The following is an 18,317-nucleotide window of genomic DNA, read 5'->3' as shown; positions in this document are numbered from 1 at the left end:
ACCATTGGCTCCCTCCTTCCAGCAAACTCCAGAGTTAGCTAGTTCTATATCCCATGTACAGGAGTGTCTCCTTCTCTTCACATGATCAGGACACACGATGAGTTGGTTATTTGCTGCCAGTATTTAGTCTCCAACTGTACCCTACTTACTTCAGGGTCAGATTAAAATGTACCACTCGTAATCTAGTATAATAGACTTATGTGTGGTCCCCATCATTGACCTCCTAAGTACAAGACTCCCTTTTCTGAAACTAAAAACTGGAAATGCTCTTATGGATCAGCCATCCAGGCCTCTCAGAAGGGACCTTAAAGTCTGCCCTTTTCTTTCTAAAGTTAAAACTTAGAATCCTCATCTTCCTCACAGAGTAGGGTGAAGAATCATGGAGGTAGTTTTGGAATAGCTTTGAAGCACCTTGTGTCTGCCACCTTCCAGCGCTGGGAACTTAGGGGCTTAATTGGACTTATAGTTCCATGAGGCTGGGGAAGCCTCACAATCATAGTTAACTCTAGAGTCTGCTGGAAGGAGGCAGCCAATGGTTCCGCTAGGCTAGCAAAATGCAGAATAGCCTAGGCAAATTGCTTGACCTCAGCCTCAAGTGTCTTTATCTGTTAAATAGAGATAATACCCAAATCACCAATGTGAAAATTAAATGGGATAATGTGGTGTGTGCCTGGCACATGGAAAGCATCTCATAAATGATAGTGGTTATTCTTTGCAATTATGGTAATGATAAATGTAAAGCATTTTAACTGCTTACAAGTATTCTAATTCAAATAACTTAGTAAAGTCTTGGCATTGTGCTTGCCTCTTTTTCCTATTCTCCACTCAAGTGGAGACCTGGACTCTTGCAGAGGACATGAGACTGGGATTTCCCCAGCTATCTTGTGGCTACCCAGAGAGGTAATGGGCAGGAAGTGAATGCCAGAGAGGGTACAGACCTAGTGGCAGAGCCAGGAACCTCTGGTATTGGGAAGCCTGAACTATGTGAAATTCCCTTACAGTAAGACTAAACATTGAGTAAGCACCTTGGCATAGGAAAAGAGCCAGGTTGATTTTTTCCCCCACTACTTTCAGATCTGGGACAAGGGTAGGGGAAAAACATAGAAACATGAGGAATCAAGAGGTGCTTTCCTCTTTTACAAATTCTCTACTCCACTAAGTAAAAACCCATGTTTCTTTAAATGATTGTTGTTTATATTGTGGTAAACACAAATTGTGCCCTATGGAGTTTTTTTTTAAAGCTTATATTTATTAATTATAAATTTATGTTTTAAAATGTTTATTGTGTAAGGTTTAGAAAAGAAAAAAACTTAAAATACCTATAATCCTACCCTCCAGAATTTATTTTTAAAATTTTTGTGTATCCTATTTCTTCCCATAAACCAATTACTTAAAAAAAACTGGAATCTTCATATATATACTGTTTTGTGGCAATCTTTTTTACTTAATTTGTTATGAACATATGAACAATGTCATTTAATATTTTTCTTCAGTGTATAATTCCGTTACATGAATGTTCGTCCAGGTGGTATGTCTCACAGTCCAACCAATTCTCTACTTTTGGGCATTGAACTTGTTTCAGTTTCTTAAAAGGATTCAGTGATTTAAATGAGCTACTGCTTTCTCTAAATGATGGTGCTCTGGGAATGTCTACTGAACCAATGGCAATGCCTGCTGGCTCCAGCCTTTCTTCATGGAGACTGATAAAGTGGCCAGGAATTCTTTTCTCTATGCTCTGATATTACAGAGCTAAGAAGGGTGAAGATAGTAACCTGATAGCTACTGAAGGGTTTCCTCTTACCCTCTGCCTCCACAAGGTTTTCTATTCTTTAACTTGAAGAAAAGGTGTTTAGCTGAGGAGTCAGGGTGGGGAGGTGATATGGAGGGAATGGCGGATGGAAATCAGAGTTTGTATTAGTCCATTTTCATGCTGCTGATAAAGACAATTTACAAAAGAAAGAGGTTTAATTGGATTTTCAGTTCCATGTGGCTGGGGAAGCCTCACAATCATGATGGAAAGCAAGGAGGAGCAAGTCACATCTTACATGGATGGCGGCAGGCAAAGAGAGAATGAGAATCAAATGAAAGAGGTTTCTCCTAATGAAACCATCAGATCTCGTGAGACTTATTCACTACCATGAGAACAGTATGGGGGAAACTGCTACCATAATTAAATGATTTCCCACCAGGTCCCTCCCACAACAGTGGGAATTATGGGGGATATAATTCAAGATGAGATTTGGGTGGGGACACAGCCAAACTATCAGAGCTCCATCAGTAAATCCTCACAAAACTCCTGGCATATATGTCCCCATTTTCAGATGAAGAAAGTAAGACTGGGAGAGACAATTTGTCTAAGACTGCACAGCTAGTTATACAACTGGAGTTTGACTCCTAGCCTTTGTTCTAAGCTCTTCTCACCATGCACTGCTACTAAAAACTTATGGAGATAACTTCATTCTTCTTTTCTTTGGAGAATTTGTTGTCAGTCATCTAAGATGTATTTATCTGCTCCCTAAAAATAAAAATTAAAAAACCACTCCTGACTGTCCAGCAGTTTCTTCTGCCTATGCGCTTCCCCAGTCAGCTAGCTCTTGGGTAAAAGACCATATCCTCATTCTTTGATGAAGACTCAGATAACATAGCTTTTCCCCTACATACTTGCTTATTTTCTTAAATAAGTGACCTCACCGTATATGTTGGAAGGTCAAACTCATAAAAGGAAGTCTTTATAAACCCTGCATCAACTTAAGAACATTACACACATATTTGTTTCCTTAGCTTTGGGGATTTATGAAATATTTTCTATATAGCAATAAGTCTATTTTTCTGGCATGGTTTATACACTGCTTCTGACGTAAGTTCTAGAAGAAGCTTCTCAGAATTGTTGACACCCATGAAGCATCATTGAAATGGGTGTGTAACCTCATAATATAACACATAGAAGGCAGTAACACTTATGTGAAAGTGTAATATCTAGAATGTCTCATTAAAGCCTCTTTACACAATCTAATCAAAATCCGTATCAATCAAGGTATATGTTTTAAATATTTTTTCCATCCTCCTCATCCTATTCACACACACACCACACCCCTACACACTGCCAACACCGTAACCCAAGCTACCATCACCTCTTGCCGGCATTTTCTCAGTAGGCTCCTAACAAGTCTTTCTGAATCTGCTTTTACTGTCTTCTAGGCAGCCAGGGGTGGGTGATATGGTAGAATACCTTAGTGATTATGTCACAGGTCACCCCCTACCACTCCCTAGCTTAGAACAGTGGCTTCCCATTGCTCCTTATAGTGACCCTTCCTTCTCCTTATGATCATTTGACCTTCACACATGTGTTTCCCCTACCTAGAATGCTATATCCTTCCCTTCACTCTCTTCTTCCTCCCTTCCCAACTCCCTGCCCCTTAGTCTAATGATTCCTATTCAACTTTGACAATTGAGTGGTCGTTTCTCTAGAAAAACTTGATCCTACCTGGATTATATCTCCTAGGTTTTCAATTACATGTTTTCAAGGCACCATGCACTTCTTTATAGAACTTTACACAAATGTTCTTACACTGTATATGATCTGTCTCTCCATTGGTCTTCAAGCTCCCTAAACATATGGGCCCTGTTGCTTTGGTTTACCACATGTCCACAATGTCTGGCATTAGGTGCTTAATTAATATATGTTAATAAATGAATGCATCAAAAAAGGAATAGATTAAATTTCCTCTGTCTTTGTTTTTTTTTTTTTTGCTAAATAGTACTTATGTATAGATTCACACAAGTAAATAAGTACATGTCTTTTTAAAAATGTTTATGCCTTTAGACCCTAGGAGTTTACAATAAAATGTGATATGTATATATAAACTTATAAGAATAATGTTAAATTTTATGTGTGGACTGAAAATGTTAGCTCTGAAAGAAACAGAAATCATACAGCTCAACTCCCTTATTTTATAGTTGAGAAAATAGAGGCTCAAAGTAGACAAAAGAATTGCTTAAGTACAAAAGCAGTTAAAGCACAGAATGAGAATCGAAGTTTCTTATGTATAGGGTAAAATCAACCTTCTTGATTGTTTTCTCTTGTTTTCTTCCAGAGAAAAACAAATGTAACATGCAACTGGGAGGCCTTCCTAGGGCAGTGAAAGACTGGTCCTAGCAGATAAGGTTTCAGGGGCTGCACTAGGTAGAGAAAGGCATATGATTACTTAGTCAAAACAAGTGCCAGGCCACAGATGCTAGTCAGCTGAGATGACATGAAGCCTAAGAGGTCTGAAAAATACAGAGGGAAAAAAATTTTAAGAAATCTAAAACAGTATAAAAATCACAACAGAGAATAAAAGGCAAGCTATTTAAAGATGAAATCATCTTAAGCTTCTAAACTGAGCCCTTCTATGTAAAATACTTTTTCTTTGGGTGTAAGCATTTTGGAGGCTACCTGAGATTCTAAGGGTCACCCTTTTTAAAAATGTTCTCTACTGGCTTTGAGAGCTGTTGTTTTCATAGCAACTTCTAGTTGTTATTTTATGTCTAGAGAGAGGCAACTTTTTTCCTAAAGATCTATGATTCCAACATGAGTGAGATAAAGTTCTTTATGTTTCCCATTTAAGTACTCACAGAATTCTTATAAAATCAATTTAAGAAATAGCTTGACTGGCTTCGTTTATTAGTAACTTTTGAAATAAGGAATAAAGAGAGCAAATAATTCATTACTTGCTTATATCTTCAGTCAGTACCAACCACTAAATTCCAGTCTCTGCCAGGTGAGTGTCCTAACTAGTTTCTGATGTTGTCACTCTGTGAGGTATCAGATAAGAGGAATAGGTAAATTGCTGTTTGCAACCAGAGGCTGTAAAAATCAGATAGGGAAGAAAAATCACTCTCATGTGATGTTCTGTTTACTAAGTTACAATTTATAAAGTGAGGAATGGCAAAGGCTTCAAAGCTTGATGATTCGAAGTAAGATGATGTTTAGATTGTTAGGGTCCTGGATCACTCTATCACAGCCAAAACAAAGAAAGAACTGCAATGCCAAATGACATACATGTCTTCACCATCAGAATACCAACAAGTATATAAAGGCCTGACATTGATATATTGCTAGAGTTTCCCTTCTGTAGGTAATTGTTTTTATGCACAGCAGGAAAAGACCTGTGTTCTTAGCTCCAAACCCAGCTATATTAGGTAAAACAAGAATAAACCAACCTCTAACAAAATATTATGGAAAATGCTTTCATTTCTTTTCTTCTGAAAACAGGTAAATATAGCATATATACATATTTTTCTCTTTTTCTAAACTCATCTATTTCCTTATGCTTTGCTGTGTCTCTGCCCTCTCTAAAAATGGGAGACAAAGGAGAGAAAAAGGATAAGGAAGAATAATAAGTAAAATCTTCAGAAGTGTACAGGATCTGTTCTCAACCAGCAAATCAATAAGTAACCAATTATTCATTGAATTCCTCTTAATGTTTAAGAACTTGCGGTAGGAATTTTGAAGGAAATGAATTAATATTTTTAGTGCCTACTATAAACAAGTCACAGTGCCAAGTACAAGAGATATGTAAATAAATTAAACATCCTCCTTGTCCTCAAGGAGCATGGTCCAGTAGGGGAAAGACTAACTCAAGAGTTTAATTACAGTCCAACAAATACAAGTGCAAGTAGAATGATTAAGGGCTCAGAGTATTTTGGGGTGGAAAGGGAGTGCTTAAGTGCAGGGATGTAATAAGTTTAGATACTTGATGGAAGAGGTGAATTCTGAGCAATGTTTAAATATGCACAGAATTCCAGTCAGAATTGCGTACTAGGTTTTCCACGGTAAACGTTCAGCAGTATTAAATAACATAAAAAGAAAATGCCTAAAATATATTCTAGGGTTCGAAAACAATATAAACATTTCTGTGAACCAAAGACAGAATAGAAACACAGAGCCAAAGGCCTGATGTGCTCTGAGACCAGAGGCTGCTGTAGAGGATGCTATTTCCGCTCCTCCCGGGAAGCACAGTCTAGCATGTACTACACTAGAAGGTGGTTACTTAAGGGATGGGGCTTCCTGTTTTGAAAGAGGCTGGAGATCCTGAACTGCTGCCATTGCTGCCTGGGGCAATGGCATATCTCAACCAACATCAGAAGAAGAACTCGAAGACATTAGACACAGTCTTTCCACTGGAAACGGGCCTGGAAGAAACAGTGGAGCAACTGAAGATACTGGAGATGAAGTGCTGGAAACCTGGTGGGGTCAGAGGAGCAGGGAAAGCACCCTCTTTGAGTTCATTCTTCTAAGGTGGACCTTCTGGGACCACATTTTTAAAGAAATACGTTGACATAGGTATAAAGACTCTGATAATAGAAATTAGAGGGAGTGGTATGAAAGGAATTCTGTGACTATGGAGAATTAGTCAAAGTGAAGATTCCTCCCAACTAGCAGTGTAGACTTCCTTGCCTGGCCCCACCCCTAGACTAAATCCTGTGTTATAACCTCTATGTGTCATTTATAGAAAGAGGTGGTATTGGAGTACAGTAACTACTCTGCTGATTTCCCAAGACTGGCGAATTTTTGAAATATTCTATCCATTCTTTCTTTGAAGAGAGACACTTTTTTTTCAACTCAAATACCCTCACTTGTTGCTTAGAAAATACCATCTATCAGCCGGATGTGGTGGCTCATTCCTGTAATCCCAGCACCTTGGGAGCCTGAGGTGGCTTGATCATGAGGTCAGGAGTTCAAGACCAGCCTGGCCAACATGGTGAAACCCTGTCTCTACCGGAAAAAAAAAAAAAAAAAAAATTAGTCGGGCATGGTGACATTCACCTGTAACCCGAGTTATTCGGAAGGCTGAGGCAGGAGAATAGCTTGAACCCAGGAGGCGGAGGTTGCAGTGAGCTGAGATCACACCACTGCACTCCAGCCCGGGCCATGGAGCGAGACTCCGTCTAAAAAAAAAAAAAAAGAAAATACCGTCTATCGCTACAGGTACAGATAAGAGAAATGAATGTAGCCTTGAAAGGGAAGTGAAAGCAGGCCTGAATGATAGAAATGTGGTCTGGACTCCTCTTAATTGTTGTCCAAGGGGTACCTTCCTAGGACCCAAAGAAGTTTAAAAGAAAATGTGGGCAATGAGGACTGGAAAACCACTGAGGTAACACTAGCCTTGGTGAACTCACTATGTGCAAGGTTTCCCACTCCATTTTGTAGAGTCGGAAGCTCAGCCCACCATTTTATAAGCTATAAAAGATAATGATTCAAAAAAAAAAAAAGATAATGATTCTATTATTTCCAAAGTTTTTATGATGTATCTCCTTGTTTTTTCATGCACCACCAAATATAAACTCACTATTCCAATCACTGTAAATTTTGAAACTATTACTAAAAAGTGACTTGGTGCTCAGCAATTATCTCCCAGCAATCTCTGATCAACCACTCTTATAAGTTACTATCATTGAACCAAATGGAAATATTTAATTCAGTTTAATATCTCTACAGATATCCCATTTCATTACTTTTCACTTTACTTCATGCTGCAGATACTACATTTTTCACAAATTGAAGGTTTGTAGCAGCCCTTTGTCAAGCAAGTCCATTGGTGCCATTTTTTTCCAACAGCATTTGCTCACTTTGTATCTCTTCCACATTTTGATACTTCTCAGGATATTTCAAACTTTTTCATTATTATATATGTTATGGCGATCTGTGATGAGTTAGCTTTGATGTTACTATTGTATTGCTTTGGTGTGCAATGAACTATACCCATATACTACATCAAAGTTAATTGATAAATGTGTGTGTTCTGACTGCTTGACTGACCAGCCATTCCCCCATCTCTCCCCATTTCCTCAGGCCTTCTTATTCTCTGAGACACAGCAACATTGGAATTAGGCCAATTAATAGTCCTACAGTGACCTGTAAGTGTTCCAGTTAAAGGAAATCACAAGTCTCTCACTTGAAATCGAAAGCTAGAAATGATTAAGCTTAGTGAGGCAGGTATGTTGAAAGTCGAGAGAGGCTGAAAGCTAGAGCTTTTGCACCAAACAGCCAAGTTGTGAATGCAAAGCAAAAGCTCTTGAAGGAAATTAAATTCTAGTGAACACACAAATGATAAGAAAGTGAAACAGCATTATTGCTGATAGGGAGGTTTTAGTGGTCTGGATAGAAGATCAAACCAGCCACAACATGCCCTTAAGCCAAAGCCTAATCCAGAGCAAGGCTGTAACTCTCTCCAATTTTATAAAGGCTGAGAAAAGTGAGGAAGCTACAGAAGAAAAGTTTGAAGGTTCAAACTAAAGAGAAAAAAGTTGGAAGCTAACAGAGGTTGATTCATGAGGTTTAAGGAAAGAAGGTGTCTTTAAAATGCAAAGTGAAACAGCAAGTGCTCATGTAGAAGCTTCAGCAACTTAGCCAGGAGGTCTAGCTAAGATCATTGATGAAGGTGGCTACACTAAACACATTTTTAATGTAAATGAAACAGCTTTCTATTGGAAGAAGTTGCCACCTTGGACTTTCATAGCTAGACAGAAGTCAATGCCTGGCCTTATCTTTTCTTATATTTCATGGCCTTGATATTTATGAAGAATAGACATTATTTTGTCAAATGTCCCTCAATTTTGAGTTTGTCTAATGTATTCTTGTGATTGAACTCCAGTTATGCATGTTGTGTGAGACTACCATGAAATGATGCTATGTCCTCATTGCATCACATTGCAGGGCTCATGACGTTGATATCTTATTACTGTGAGTGGTGCCCTCGATCGCTTGATTAAGTTGCTTTCTGCCAAGTTTCTCCCTGGTAAAATTACTGTCTTTCTCTTTGTCATCAATGTTTTAGGGAAGATATTTTGAAATGATTCAAATTTTATTTCTCCTCAAACTTTCACCCACTAATTTTAGCATCTCTTGATAGAGGATGTCTGCAAGTGTTATTATGGTGGTATTTAGTGATGACTTTTTGTGTTTTTCTTTCATTTTACATTTATTAATTCAAATTCTATCACAAGGAAGAGCTGTCCCATTTCCCCTATTTATTTATTTATTTAATTATTTATATCAGTATGAATTCATGGAAACTTATTGTATTTTATGGCTTATAATCCAATACTATACAGTTGACTCTTGAATAACATGGGAATTAGGGCCACTGACCCCCATGCAGTAAAAAAAAAATCCACTTATAACTTTCGGCTCCCAAAAATTTTAACTACGTCCAGCCTACTGTCGGCGAGAAGCCTTCCAGAAGACATTGTCAATTAACACATATTTTGTATATGTATGATATACTGTATTCTTAAAATAGAGAAAAGAAAATGTTATTAAGAAAATTATAAGGAAGAGAAAATATATTTACTATTGATTAAGTGGAAATGGATCATCGTAAAGGTCTTCATCATCGTCGACTTCACACTGAGTAGGCTGAGGAGGATGAGGAAGAGGAGGTGTTAGTCTTGCCGTCTCGGTGTGGCAGAGGTGAAAAGAAATCCATGTATACATGGACCCTCACAGCTCAAACCCATGTTGTTCTAAGGTACACTGTATTTATTTTGCTGCTCTGATTGTTCCAGGTTTGGCAGTTAGAAGCTCCTTTGTGATTGGCTGCCGTGATTTTGTTTGTTTTTGTTTCGTGGAGCATTTTCTTACTCTCTGGCACCACAAGATATTCCAAGCTCATCTTGTTTATTACTTGCCCTAGCCCTGGAATCAGCTATTTCTCCAAGGAACCTGGTTCCTTTTATTGCAGAATGGTGTTTGAAAACCAAAATCTGAGCATTAGGTGTGAAGTTGGCTAAAATTTCTGACAATTTCATGTTGGTGAGAATGCAAAGTAATGAGCTTATAGGAATTGGTAAAACTAATTTGGAAAACAATTTGGCATTAGCTAGTAAAGTTGTAGGTAAGTACACTTCATGAACCAGTAATTTCATTCCTAGACGAATACCTTGGAGAAACTTTTGCGTATGTACAGCAAGAGTCACATACAGCTTTGTTTATGATAGCACAAAACTGAAAATCACCCAAAAGCCCCAGTAGTAAGAGAACAGATGAATAAAATGGAGTACTGTAAGCTGTGAAAATGAATGAACCACAGCTATGCACATCAACATGGATAAATTTCAGATACATAATTTTGAGCAAAAAAAGAATGATTTCATTTACATAAAGTCCAACAATATGCAAATAAACAATGTATGTATTTGTAGGGATGCATAAGTGATAAGGTGATAAAACTAGAAAGAAAAGGAAAATTATCACAAAATCCAGGTTACAGGTTGGGTACGGCATGCAGTTGGGTTTCAGAGATACTGGTAATATTTCTTAGCTGAATGGTGGGTTAATCACATTCATTTTATTTAGATCACATATATGTGTGGAATATTGCATAATTAAGAAGGAAGTGAAGAAAAAGTAAGGGGGGAGCTAGGGGAAGGGAAAGAATATAAAAAGAGGAAAGCAAGAAAAGAAGGGCAGGAAGGACACAGGAAGGGACAGAAGGAGGGAAAGAGAACCAAAAGAGCACTCCTGTACGTGCTGTTGTCTTCAGATCCGGTGAAGTTCAGATTGTGACACCAAATATATGTGTGTCTTTAGATGAACCACTAAACTCTAATAAGCCTCAGTTTTCACACCAGTTAAATCGGAACAATGTGCTTTGGCCTGTGTAGTTCACACTGTTACTGTGAAGATAAAATTGAACATTTATATCTATTATATGTATATAATAGCACTTCAAAAAGTGTCCTACAATGTAAAGCAAAAAGAAAAGTAAGATATCAAGTTATCACCTTGATTCCTAATGCCAGATATGGTGTATCTCAATATTTACATGTAATTTCATATTCAGTGACTATTTAACTTACATCCTGCTCCTCTCTCAACTAAAATATAAAGAAGAAAGCAGATATTTTGCTATGCCTTTCACGAAGGTTAGTTTGCTCTTCTGACAAAATTTGTAGAAGAGCAGCTTACCCCAAACATTCTGAACTCTCAGGCTGCAGAACCTGAGGTAGTTTCTCATTCTGGAAGGGTAATGTTGGTCTGCTCTCTGGTGGTCAGAGAAGAAAGCACATATGAAGGGGTTGTCAATCCGGTCTCAGTTAAAAAAAATACATTAATAATGAAGATAGCAGCTACCATTCTTTATTATGTGCCAGGTTCTGTGCTAACTACTTAGTTCTCATTATCTCGTTTAATCCTCACAACAACCCTGAAAGATATACTACATCACATTAGCCTCATATTTTTAGGTGAGAATCTAGGGTCACAGAGATTTGAAGTAAATGGCCCATGGTCACCAAGTGAATGATGGACAGATTGCCTCCTGAGAGATGTCTGTGGCCAAAAGGCCACACTCAGCATCCACCCCAAATGTCTATTGGACAACTGAGCTCTCCTTAGAGATCTTAACATCTCGTGGTACTTTAATTGTCTCATTGTCCCTCTTCTTCACTTGGAATAATAATCTTCCCTGTATTTTGACCAGACCCCAAACTGGCTACTTCTAGCCTCCAACTTAACTAATTACTGACTCTTTATCTTTTGCTTGCTTTATCTTCTATTCTATTAATTAAATTCATTAATTGATTCTTTTATAGTATGTAAATAAATAGTATTTACACTGTATAGTATAACTATAGAATATTTAATATTTAGCTATCCTTTAATTTCTGAAATAAAAACCTACTTGGGCACAGTGTATTTTCTAAATATACTGCTAGATTCAATTGTTATATATTTTATTTAGGATTTTTTATCTATTTTTATTTGAGAGACTGGGCTGTAATTTTTTCAATGACTGTTAAAATTTTCAATGATGGTTAGGTTATTCTAACCTTGTGAGATGAATTGCAAAATTTTGTGGTTTTGATGCTTTGACATAATTTGGATATTACTGAAATGATCTACACTCTGAATGTTTGAGAGGGTTTTTTGCATAGTCATTCAAGCTTGGAGATGTTTTACAGGGTAGATTTTTTCGTATGCTTTTCATCGCCTCACGCTTTCCCTGGCCTCTGCTGCTAGCTGGTCTTTTCCTGTTTCTTATCTCTTCTTGAATCAATTTCGGTAATTTGTGTTTTCCGTATAATCAGCCATTTCATCTAGATTTTCAAGTTTATGGCACAAAAATTTTATGTTGTATTTTCTCACAATTTAAAAATATCTGCTTTAGTTGTACTTATACCCTTTTGCTATTTAGGTTGCCATCCTTTCTTATTGACTGCAGTAACCTCCTGACTGGTCTCCCCACGTCCACTACTTTTCTCTATGTATCTACCTCATCTTTTATCATTCCTTGCTGCATTCATCTATAGTCAAAGAGAGCTATAAGATCTTAACTGCAAACCCACACATTAGAGAAAGCCATTGAAGTAGCAAGGTGGTTGTAGTCTCTTGCTAGCAGATCTGTACTACAATTCACAGCTGGGAGCTGTGGAACAGAGCCCTGTGCCCATTCTTGGGTATCCAGAGTTATCGTTGTGTCACTTTCATCTCTAGCTCTTCACACACACACACACACACACACACACACATATGCACCTGCCCTTCACTGCTCCCTTGCTGTACCCAGCCTAGCTGCATCTATCCAATATACCCTGCCTCCATAGCTCACCTCTGTTACTGGAGGAAGTGAGGACGTGCTGTACAGGTTATCCTGTAAAAAACAGGTGTGACACCTGATGACCAAATGGGAGTCCACAGTGCTACAAGCAAACCCTCAACCATGTGACAACCTTCACTAAACAAACCACTAAAGAAACTCCAATCCAGTTCTACTCAGGCCCACTCTGAAGGGAGGTGGATAAATCCAGAGATAGTGTGCAAGGTGTCTTGACTGCTTTAAAACTACCCCCAAATGAGCAAAACATATCCATCTTTTAGAATTTCAGACCCCAGCCTGATTCGCCTCATGCATGTACACCTCTCTTTCTTCTCTTAACCTCTTTCATCACATATTTACCATTTATAGCTCTTAGACACCATGACTTTGATGTACAAATCAGCTCTTTCTTGGCCTCTAGCTAGATCTGTGTTTCACGTTTACTCCTGAGCAGTATTCATCCTTAGCAACTGGGGAAGTTGAGCTGTATACATACACAATGACTGTGTCCTTGCAGTATGAGTTACTTTTTAAACATACAATTGAGGACGTATATTCATAGAGAATATGTGCTTCTTTCAACAAACTAGGTTATGTATGAAGTAATCAGTAAAGAAGAAAACAATTGAATCCAAATAGAGTATTTTTATTCTCCTTCTTTGTGGCATGCAATGCCATATACTTGAATAATTTTTATTGACTCAATTCAGAGGTGTAGTGTGGTATAATACATAAGCATGGTCTGGAGTCAGGAGACTTTAGTCTACTCCTATGATCTATTACACTGGCTGTGTGACCTCAGGATAAGTCTACATGACCTTTGACAATCATTTTAGCATAGTAGCTTTGGATCCCAAAAAGTACATAGGTGTTTATTCTTTGTTGAATAAGCAATATGAAAGAGATACTGTTCTTATTCTCAAGAAGTTTATTATTTTATGAAAATAAAACTTATTTTAAGTAGTTAACTACAAGGAAACAGTTTCTCTCTTTTACTTTTTAGGTGTCAAGCCCTTCTAGCCCCTTTTACAGCTAACTTTTCTCCATATATTTTGCTATCTTTCTAGCCCTCAGAAAAAGAAGCATGGTATAATCATGGTTCAAGAAACCAAATCCTATTACCCAAGACTTCTCCCTGGTTTATTATTTACATCTCACTTCCTCTTTTTTGTTCCAAAGTCAAAACCTTCAGCGGATATAGAGAAAAGCATTCTATTCCATTTACTGCCAGGAGTATGATAGACTAGATAGAATGACTCTGCCACTATAACATGACTAAAGCCTGGATGAATTTCAAATATAATTTTTAAAACATTGCTGACTGAAACATTTATCCTCCTGATGCCAAATACATGGTGTCTTTTCCAATAGCACTTCTCCAGCTCTCTGGACACCAGTTAAGTGTCCAGTGATTCAATTCAATTCTGACACTAACAATCCAGAGTTAGTGCAGACCCCACAGGTTTGGGCTCAGTTCTACAGGACTGCCCCTCAACACAGCCTTCGAATGCCAGCCATAAGTCCCGGGCCTCCCATCTTTCTGACTGACAAGCTATAAATCAGAGGCTCTCATGACCCCCTCCTCAGGTTTGATGATTTGTGAGAACAGCTCACAAAACTCACTGGTTTATTACCAAGGCTATGACTCTGGAACAGTAAAGTGAAAGAGATTTGTAGGGCAATGTTTGGGATCAGGGGTATGGGGCTTCCATGCCTTCTCTGGTCATGTCACTCCCCCAGCATCTTGATGTGTTCACCAACTTGGAAGTTCTCCAAATCTCATCATTTAGGATTTCTTATGAAAGTTTCATCTGTAGGCAAAATTGATTAATTCATTGGCCACCAGCAATCAGTTCATTCTCCAGCTCCTTTCCCTGCCCTAGAGATTAGAGGGAGGTGGGTAGAATGTTCCAAGCTTCTAATCAAGGCTGGTTTTTCCGGAACAACCACCCTCTTGAAGCTACCTAGAAGCCCACCAAAAGTCATGTCACGAGAACAAAAAATACTCCTATCACCCTTATCACTCAGGAAATTCTGAGTTTTGGGAACTGTGTGCCAGAAACCAGAAACAAGGGCCAAGTATCCTTCTATGATATCACACTGACTGACAAGAAATAAGGAATATTCCCATGTGCCAAAAATAGAAAATGAAAAACAACTAAAACTGGAATGATGAACAGTTTAAACAAACGAAAAGGCTAGGATTACCTCGGGGAAAATGTCAGTGCCAGCACTGGAATTCAAAGATTAAGCACTAGGCTTTCTGCAAAGAAAATGAGACTCTCTCATTAAGCCAATATCTTTGAAGAACTCTAGAGTAGTCCCAGATCAGTACTTCCTCCTAGATCCATAAAGCAAATGCAAATTCCCTATTTAAGGCCTTCTGATTTGGAAACATTAAATTCAATCAAATATAATGTGTAATAAGATATTAACAAATATATCACGAACAAAAGTTAGGAGGAAACAAAAACACACTTAAGTTCTTGAGAATTTAAGATAATGAAATTATTATAGTAAAAAGCAATTATCAGCAAATGTTTTAAGATATTAAAGATGGAATAAAACTGAAAAATGATCAAAATATAAATCTAATTTAAAGTACCAGGCACATTTGAAAAAAGAATGAATTAGGATGTTTAGAAATAAAAATATCATTATTGAAATCACTAACCCAATAAATTAACCAGCAGAATATATGCAGGAAGAGAGAATTAAATCTGAAGGAAATACTCATAATACAGAGAGATAGAAGATAAATATTAAAGAAGACAAATGTTAGGCTACATGGAGGATAGAATGAGTAAATATAACATATGTAAGTGCAGTTCCAGAAAGAGAAAATAGAGGAAAGGCAATATTTGAAGATATAAAGCCTGAGAATTTTCCAGAACTGAAGAAAGGTCATGAATCCACAGATAGAAGAAACAAGAGTCCAAAGTAGAGTAGATAAAAAGGAAGTCACACTCAAATATATTTTATTAAAAACCAAAAACTATTTAAAAGCAGGCAGAGAAAAGGGGTAGAAAATTTACAAAGGAGGAAATATGATGTCAAGTTTCTCAGTAACAACAATGGAAGCCAGAATACAGTGGTAATAAAGACATTACCAGAAAAACACATAGAAATTATTACCAAGAAATATTTTCTAAACAAACTTTTAAGAATGTATTTCACAAAGAGGAAATATGATTCTAAAAAGTTCAGAGTATTCACATGCAGAAGAATACAGCTGGACTCTAACCTTACACCATATACAAAAATTAACTCAAAATGGATCAAAGACCTAAATTTAAGAGCTAAAATTGTAACATCCTTAGGAAAAAACATAAGGATAGACTTCACAGTCTTGAATTTGGCAATGATTTCTTAGATATGACACCAAATGCACAAGCAAAAGAAGAAGTAAATTGGATTTAAAAGCTTTTATTCATCAAAGGACATTACCAAGGAAGTAAAAAGACAACATAGAATTATTTGCAAATTATAGAAATGATAAGGATCTAGTATCCAGAATATATAAAGAACTTTCACAGCTCAACAACGAAAAGACAAACACCTGATTTAAAAATGGGCAAAGGACTTATATGGACATTTATGCAAAGAAGACACACAAATGGCCAACAGGCACATGAAAAAAATGTTTAGCATTGTTAGTGACTAGGGAAATGCAAATTGAAACCATAATGAGATGCCACTTCATACCCACTAGAATGGCTATCATCTTTCAAAAATGGAAAATAATATGTTGGCAAGGATGTGCAGAAATTGGAGTCTTTGTACACTACTGCTGGGTATTTAAAATGGTACAGCCACTGTGGAAAAGAGTTTGATTTCATAATCCACTAATAGATTGTAACAGTTTGGTGATTCTTCAAAAAATTAAACATAGTATTGTCTTATGAACCAGTAATCCTGCTCCTAGGTATATACCCCTAGAGAACTGAAAACAGATATCCGAATAAGTATTTGTACACAAATGTTCATAACAGCACTACTCACTGTAGCCAAAAGCTGGAAACAGCCTAAATGTCTATCAATGGATAGATGGCATATTCATACAACGAAATATTCAGCCACAAAAAAGGAATGAAGAACTGACACATGCTACAACTTGAATGAATCTCAAAAACATTATGCTAAAGAAGCCAGACACAAAAATGCCATATATTGTATGATTCCATTTATATGGAATATCCAGAATCCGTAGAGATAGATAGCAGGTTACTGCTTTTCAGATGCTGCGGGGGAGGCAGGAATGGAAAGTGATGCTTAATGAATAGGAAGTTTCCTTTGTGGGTGATAAAAATGTTCTAGAAATAGATAGTGGTGATAGTTGCACATCACTGTACTGAATGTCACTGAGTTGTGGTTAAATGATTAAACGGTGAATGTTGTGTTTTATGAAAGTTACCACATGAAAAAAGTTCACAGATGCAAAGAAATTAGCAAATAAGCAGGTAAATACAGACATTGTACACTGTATATTATGAGAATAAATTATTATAATAACATCTCATTTGTGTTGACTTAAAAATGAGAATAAAATCATGAACACCATGAACACACAAATTGAGGAAGGGGTGATCAGAGTTAAAGCATGTCCAAGTCCCTCTAAGGACTTATGAAAGCCATCTGCTCTCAACTACTCTTGACTGATTCATAGCAAAAAATGTTTTACATTTCCACATTGTGTACACACATACGTGTAAGACTGAAACAGAAATTTCATGAAATAACTTGCCTTAACCTTATGAGTGTTGTCTACTCATATTTTCTAATCTAATTAATTTAATTTTTAAAATGCTGATTGTGGCCATTAAGTTGATTGTATAACTCATAAGTGAATTGTAACCCATAGCCTGAAACACAGTGGTGTAAAGAGCATGTGGTGGCACCCAAGTAAAGAGCTAGGCAAGAACAGAAAATAGAGGAAAGGGTCTTGGTAGCTCAATATCCACTCTAATGCTCTGTAAGCAAGCATAGACAAATGGTAAATTGGCTGTTTTCCACAACCTTTTGAAGATATCTATCTGCTTCAGTATTATAATCTCCATGGGGCAAAAGAATATTTCCACTAGTGCACTAGAAGCCTTTTAAACAATTCTGTATTTGAATAGTGTTCTGTGAATTGCCAAGATAAACTTTTCTTGATTTATTCAATATGGACGCAGCTCATGGAAAACATTTCAGATTCAGGCACACTGTAAACAGTCTATTTCAATTTGAAGAAATCAGATCTGATCTGTGGTCTTACACCTTTTTACTTTGGACAAGTCACTTCATTTCTCTTGGTTTCAGTTCCCTCATTTGTAAAATTAAAGGGAACTTTTAAGTTCTCTACCTAAAATAGAAATCTGTAATTCATTCTAAGTCTACACAGAGCCCCAACTTCACACACACACACACACACACACACACACACACACACACACACACACACAAATGCATTGCATTCAGATGAAGAAAACTTAATGTAGATTTCTTACTGAAATACCCACAGCATTGCAATAATCTGTATTAAAATAAGAAGTGATGAATCAGATGATTTATTGAGCGTATTTCCCACATATTTTCAGATACATAATTTTTTATTTATAAGACATTTATAGTTTTTTAATTAGTTGCTGACTGGGTGTGGTGTAGTTTACTTATTGCAATGTCAGGAGCATTACCAAGTTATGGAAGGGGATTATACTGGTCTGAGCCCGTACCATTAAACATGTCCATATTCCG

The sequence above is a fragment of the Chlorocebus sabaeus genome, chromosome 21 (assembly GCF_047675955.1).
Source record: "Chlorocebus sabaeus isolate Y175 chromosome 21, mChlSab1.0.hap1, whole genome shotgun sequence".
Taxonomy (NCBI): Eukaryota; Metazoa; Chordata; class Mammalia; order Primates; family Cercopithecidae; genus Chlorocebus; species Chlorocebus sabaeus.
This window is presented reverse-complemented; position numbering follows the sequence as displayed.